This window comes from Protomyctophum bolini, assembly GCF_963924005.1.
Source record: "Protomyctophum bolini genome assembly, chromosome: 20".
Classification (NCBI taxonomy): Eukaryota; Metazoa; Chordata; class Actinopteri; order Myctophiformes; family Myctophidae; genus Protomyctophum; species Protomyctophum bolini.
The window spans coordinates 32,356,091-32,363,064 of record NC_137881.1 but is presented as its reverse complement, the minus strand read 5'-3'; the positions used below and the strand labels follow the sequence as shown (position 1 = coordinate 32,363,064).

Genomic DNA, 6,974 nt, shown 5'->3' with positions numbered 1-6,974 from the left:
CATCAAGAACGCTCTATACTTCCGCATTTGACCGCCGAAATTTTGGAGCGCTAAATGGGGGGGTTTCCTTGTGCTAAATTCCAACTCTGACCACTACGTCTCGGCGGCTTCAACGTTCGGCCTATAGCCTTTCTGGGGGCTTGCCGTAAACGGGTGAGGTCGTGAGGACAGGCGAGACGAGGAGGGAGGAAGGATAGAGCAGTTGGTTCTCAACTGAGATGTCCCCGATACCAGTGTTGTTTTTGGCAGCAAATTTTGATTTTAGTTATAGTCACATAGTCTCTTAAATAGTTTTCATTTTGTTTGTCACATTTTAGTCACCTGGAATGTTTTAGTGTTAGTCTAGTTTTAGTCAGATTCATACGAGGTTTCCACTGGACACACACTGGTCTGATTAACCCATTCTGACCTGAGATCAGATTATAAAAAAATGTCAGTCGTTCTATGAGCTTGTAGATCTGCTATTTTTCAATAGCTAATCCATAACATGATAACACCAAACTGGGTTCCCGTTCAGAATGGGTTAAAGCATATTTTAATACTTCTAAAGAAAACAAAAAGAAAAATAAGACCCGTTACTGTCAAAAGTATAATCAACATGCTAAGAAGATAATAAATGGTCAAACATTGGCCAAATATGATGTGTAAAATAGCAGATCTACAAGCTCACGACGCTGCCAGGCGTTGTGTGGCGCAGTTCAAATTATGATTATTTTGTGGGGTGGCGGCCTGAAAGGTTTGAGAATCCCGGTGCTATAGAGAAAGGTTCAGTCTGCGAGTACGAGTCGGAAAAGAGGAAGGAGATGAAGATGAAGATTGAGAGATACATTTTTTTCCCTTTTTCTCATAATGTCTTAATATCTTAATCTCAATGGCTCTACTATGACATACTGTAGGTGAGCGTGCACTCAATGAGTCATGATGCCATGGTCAATTTAGAGGGAAATTCTAAATAATTCAATCATGTTGATAAAACTGCACATGAGTAATGGCAGAGAGAGAGAGAGAGAGAGAGAGAGAGAGAGAGAGAGAGAGAGAGAGAGAGAGAGAGAGAGGAGAGAGAGACAGGAGAGAGAGAGAGGAGAGAGAGAGAGAGAGAGAGAGAGAGAGAGAGATGTCCCGATGGAATGTTTTGTCAAATGAACTCAAACTGATTTAGTGTCGAGTCATTTTCAGTTCATGGTGATCAGTTTCGGTCGCTTAATGTGGCGTGGGGTCGTGGTCAATTAGCGTTTAGCACCTGCACCTGCTGCCACTCTCTCTCTCTCTCTCTCTCTCTCTCTCTCTCTCTCTCTCTCTCTCTCTCTCTCAGTTTTTGTGTGAAACAGCCTTTATCCTTGGTGCTGCTAGCTGCACAAACAAAATGCCAAGAGAAGTGAGAGTAATGAAATGAGCTTTGAAACAGTGGGACACCATTGATGCCAAACTGGACATTTATAAAATGTCCAAATCTTTTGGAAAATGTTTCAAGGGGGAGAGGCTTCAGCCATGCAACGTTTAATGTTGGTTAAAGCAAGAATCCGATTCCGGGTTTTTATTCTCTCATCAAGGACGTTTTTTGAAATGGTGCTTCAATGAGCCTCTCTCTGTTCTGTTTTTTTGAGGGGTTGGCTTTCAACTACCGCTATGTGTATTGCTAGGAGATTTTAAAGGATTTCTTTTGCTAAATTGACTCATATATATCCCTTTCTATCTCTCTTCCTTGTTGTCTCGCTTTCTCCACCCGGTTTGAATGCTATATCAGTGCAGTTGCACTGAAAGTAGCCTCGGAAACCCAGACGTTTTTATTTCCAGGGAGAAAAAAAAAGTCTGGGTCTGAGTCCACTTCAATTCGGCATAGAGTAGCGCAAACATTGCTCACTCTCTGCTGATTTCTGATTGTCTGCACCTTTGTAAAATTGACATACACACGCACACATGTACACACACACGCTCCTCTCTCTCTCTGTCGCTCTAAGTAATTAGTCTCATGTCGCGCAGCTGCACATATATTCTCCCGGCGGATCCTGCCGGGATCTGCCTATGCCATAAAAAGCATAGGTGAGTTCCAGGCTACACTGAAAGGGACAACATCGCGTTTAATCAGAGCATTGAATGGTCTCAGTAGCCGTCTATACTGACCTACCGAGATCTCAGTATAGGCTGCATTCTGTGAGTTGATCAAGGTTACTGTTTTGATGGCGCCGAGACGTGTTGTCTGACTACTGACCCTAAGATTAAACTAACGCTGACCCTAACCTCAGTCTTAACCGACCACGTAAGTCCCGGCCCTAACCTCATATCAGTCTTAACCGACCACTTAAGTCCCCTAACCTCAGTCTTAACCGACCACGTAAGTCCCCCTAACCTCATATCAGTCTTAACCAGCCCACGTAAGTCAGTTTCGCATTGTTTTAGCTTCGGCGGCCTTACATTTACTCAGTACATTTACTCGGTACATTTACTCGGTACATTTACTCAGTACATTTACTCAGTACATTTGCTCAGTACATTTACTCGGTACATTTACTCGGTACATTTACTCAGTCTCTGTCAAAACAGTAGCCGTGATCAACGCACAGAATGCATCTATAGTGAGATCTTGGTATGGGTCAGTAGACCTATACCTTGACCTTGGTATATAGGTCAGTGAGACCATTCTGATCAAACGTGATTTTTTGTCCCTTTTCAGTGCATTTCATTGACGGCGGCTTTCGAAGGTCAGTGAGGCCTGTTCGTCCTTCCCGATTCTTTACTCGTTTGGTCTCTCACCTACTCTCCCCGCCCCCTCCTTTCCCATCTCTCTCTCTCTCTCTCTCTCTCTCTCTCTCTCTCGTCAGTGTCAGCTGGGCGTTCTTCCTCTGGGCACGGGCAACGACCTGGCGCGGGTGCTGGGCTGGGGCGGACTGTGTGACGACGACGCTCAGCTCCTTCAGATCCTGGAGAAGCTGGAGAGAGCCACCACTAAGATGCTGGACAGGTAGGTGAACCCCCCACCACCCCCTACCACCCCCGCCCCTCCCCCCACCCGCCACTCACTAACCTATACTGCTGGTTCCAGATCCTATACTAATACCAGGAACACTTGTACTGCCTGGCTTTCCATCTTACCAGGCTTATTGAAACTGCTGGCTTTCCCTTGCATTCCTTGCCTGTCTGTCTCTGTCTCTCTCTGTCTCTGTCTCTGTCTCTCTCTCTGTCTCTCTCTCTGTCTCTGTCTGTCTCTCTGTCTCTCTCTCTCTCTCTCTCTCACTCTCTCTCTCTCTCTCTCTCTCTCTGTCTCTCTCTCTGTCTCTGTCTCTGTCTGTCTCTGTCTGTCTCTCTCTCTCTCTCTCACTCTCTCTCTCTCTCTCTCTCTCTCTCTCTCTCTCTCTCTCTCTCTCTCTCTCATATTCATTTAATTTAATTCAATATTGCACGTTAAGTCATTTTTTAAAAGTTAGCCAGAAGCTAATTTCCATGTAGTCCACGAGCAGGCTGTTAAAAGTGGTAATAAAACTATATATCCTTGCAAAACATATACAGTATGGGCATACGAGCTGTTTGTTTCTCGCTGTCTGGCCCATGCAGGGCCCACACCAGGGTCCAAATGGACCTTTAACCCATTCTGACCTGAGATCAGATTCATACGAGGTTTCCCACTGGATACACACTTGGTCTGATTAACCCATTCTGACCTGAGATCAGATTCTAAAAAATGTCAGTCGTTCTTCGATTTTTCAAAAATAGCAGACCTACAAGCTCGTAGCGCGCCACTCGGTGGCGCGCTATGAGCTTGAAGATCTGCTATTTTTCAATAGCTAAAGCATAACATGATGCTAACACCAACATGGGTTCCCGTTCAGAATGGGTTAGCAGGTCCTTAACTCATGTTCAAATGAAGCCCCCCCCCCCCCCCCCCCTCCCCTCTTTTTATATACTTTATAGTTGTAGTGTGAACACCAGTGTAAAACTATCTGTGTTTTAGTGTATAAATGGAACATGCAGGTCCGTTTGGTTCCATTCGTATATACTCTCTCAGAGTTACTGACCCGTACGCTAAGGTAACGGTTCCTCGGACTTTCACAACCTTTATAACAATTTCAGGTATTTTCAGGGTGAAAAATAAATAAGGAGTAAACATTTGAACAGTCGTTACGTTGCTTGTTTAACCCATTTAGGCCTGACGTCGAAATTAAAAAAATAATCTTCTAAATTCTGACAGTTTTCTGAAATAACTCATTTTTCTGTATCAGTGGTGCTCAATATTTCAAAGACTTGAGTTAAAAACGCTCGTTCTGAAAAAATATACATTCCCAATTTGTGCCACATTTTCACGATTTACAAAAAAATTGCAGACCTACAATAAGCTCCAAGCTATGAGCTTGTAGATCTGCTATTTTTCAATATATAACACCAAAAGTGGTTCCCGCCCAAAATGGGTTAATGTCCTGACTTTAGCTATACTATAGGATGTGGTTTCCAGCGTGTTTGTCTCCTGGTACAACCTGTGATAAGGAAAAAAGGACACGCAAAGGTTGTCTGATCGGATTGGCTGTAGCGGTCGGCCGGTGGCGGCCTTGATCCCATAGATAAGAACGTTTATTATTTATTTATTTCCGATGGCGCTTGACTTTAGCGTGTGTGTGCGTGTGCGTGTGCGTGTGTGTGTGCGTGTGTGTGTGTGTGCACGTGCGCGTGTTTTCAGGTGGAGTGTGATGATGTATGAGGTGCCAACCAAACACACGCCCAATGCCAAGGAGGAAGACTGTATTGATTTCCCTCTCCAGGTACTGTGTATAGACAGAGTATATGGATTACCCTCAATTATACCACAGGTCGTTTCGAGGAAGCAATCTGATTGGTTGAAACAGCCTTCCAGCCGTGGGTTAAACCAGCACCATTCACCACCTAATCAAAACAAAGGATTCAGTTGCTCTGTTCTCCCTGCAGAGCGCTAGCAAACTCGGTGGCTAGGCTAGCTAGTTTCTTGGGACATTTGTGGTCGTAGTGACTATACATCTGTCATTAAAAAAATATATTATTTCAGCGAATATTCTGGGACTCTAAATAACCACACTTGGAGAGCATTCAAACACAGGTCTTTACTTGGAGACTCTCAATGCAGAACTGAACACGGACAGCACACTCATACACACAGCTGCAGGGAGCTTGCTAATCACACAGGTGGAAATAATGTTCTTAATCAGCGGCATGCTTTTTCACCTAGAAGACACTATAGAGCGTCGCAGTCCCGCCCCCTACCAGGGCCCAGGAAATGATTCTCCATTAATTTTCCTCATAGACATTTCAAAAAGTATTTATTTAAAGATGTTTACGCCGCGGACAAAGCCAACTCTTGTCGTGACAAATCATGACAACAAACACATTTTTTTGGGCCGAACAAATAATTAGAAAGTAGACAAAAACGGTTGTTTTTCTTCTTTGTAATTATTTGTTTGGTCAAAATATTGTATTTGTTGTCATGAGTTGTCACGACTCAGTTGGCTTTGTCCGCGGCGTAACCGTCTTTAAATAAATACCTTTTGAAATGTCTATGGGAAAAATGCATTGGGAATCATTTCCTGGGCCTGGCGTCGTCATGAAAGGGGGCGGGACTGCGACGCTCTATTACAGACGTGTATTGACGTCACTCGGTACGCAGACTGTCTGTCTGTCTCTCTGTTCGTCCTCTAGGTCCACATCACTCAGTATGCTGTCTGTCTGTCTGTCTGTCTGTCTGTCTGTCTGTCTGTCTGTCTGTCTGTCTGTCTGTCTGTCCTCTAGGTCCACATCACTCAGTATGCAGACTCGGTCGCGTCTCACCTCACCAAGATCCTGGACTCGGACCAACACAGCGATGTAATTTCCTCTGCCAAGTAAGTGTCATGTCGGACATGATGTGACTGAGAGGAGAGGAGAGGAGACACAGACACAGCGGGGGCAGTGAGTTCTGTAAGCGACAGTGACATATTAAAGGCCTTTTTAGGAAGTCCCCCCTCGGTGCATTTAGTACGTTTGGGGGACATTGCAACAGGCGTTTCCTCACCGCTGACTCTACGTCTTAACAGCGGGCGACATGCAGCCCATATGGCGTGTTTTCCAGGAAGTGCGTTAGTATGTGTCTTATGTCGTTACCCGGCGGCAACTATACTGGCGATAGCAGGCGATAGAGGCGTTATAGTCGAAGATAAGGGGCGGAGGAGGAACGTCGTTCAAAGACATGAAAATAAAAATTCGCTTTTGGACAACGTTGTCCGGCGATAGCCAATCAAATTCATGTGTTGTTTTGTTTACCCTCCACACATATTTGAGTTTAGTCTTAGTCTTTGGAATAAAACTTGGTTTACTTTAGTTTTAGTCATATTTTAGTCACCTGGAATGTTTTAGTGTTAGTCTAGTTTTAGTCGACTAAATATCATAAGATTTTAGTCAACTAAATCTACAGTTGATTTAATCGACTAAAATGTATTTTGGTGCATGGGCCTTGATGCCGTCGTAATGACCGATTTTTTACACTTGCTGAAAATATCCGATCTACAAGCTCACAACGCGCCGCGTCCCTTCCTATAACATTTTAGTCTAGTTTGTATTGGTTGACGAAATTGTCAATATATTTATAGTCTTAGTTTTCGTCGTCATAGCTTAGTTTTCATTTAGTTTTTATTCGGTTTTCGTCAGTGAAAAAAGGTAGTCTTTCGTCTTGGTTTTAGTCGACGACAACAACACGTTTCTGACTGTCTCTCCTCACACAGGTTTCTGTGTGGGACGGTCAATGACTTTGTGACGGAGGTCGGGAAGGCATACGAGAAGGCCACGGAAAACAAAGAGGAGGCGGACGCTATGGCTAAAAAGGTATAGGTGTGTATGTGGTGCGCTCGCTCGTGCGCACATGCGTGCGCATGTGTGTGTGTGTGTGTGTGCGTGTGTGTGTGTGTGCACGTGTGTGTCCCCTATAATGGGAATACTTATAAAAATATAAAAAAAATGGATTGACTCAAATATAAGGCGATATT

The 6,974-nt window shown here is 44.2% G+C and overlaps 1 pseudogene across 1 annotated transcript in view; it reads left to right on the top strand.

Moving 5' to 3' along the window:
• The window catches only part of LOC308335660 (diacylglycerol kinase delta-like), an 81,783-nt pseudogene that overhangs the window by 45,538 nt on the left and 29,271 nt on the right, over nucleotides 1-6,974 (top strand). The window contains exons 11-14 of the transcript XR_013966261.1: nucleotides 2,820-2,959; nucleotides 4,667-4,748; nucleotides 5,746-5,837; nucleotides 6,714-6,813. The product of XR_013966261.1 is annotated as a diacylglycerol kinase delta-like (transcript). The remainder of the gene's footprint in view (nucleotides 1-2,819; nucleotides 2,960-4,666; nucleotides 4,749-5,745; nucleotides 5,838-6,713; nucleotides 6,814-6,974) is intronic.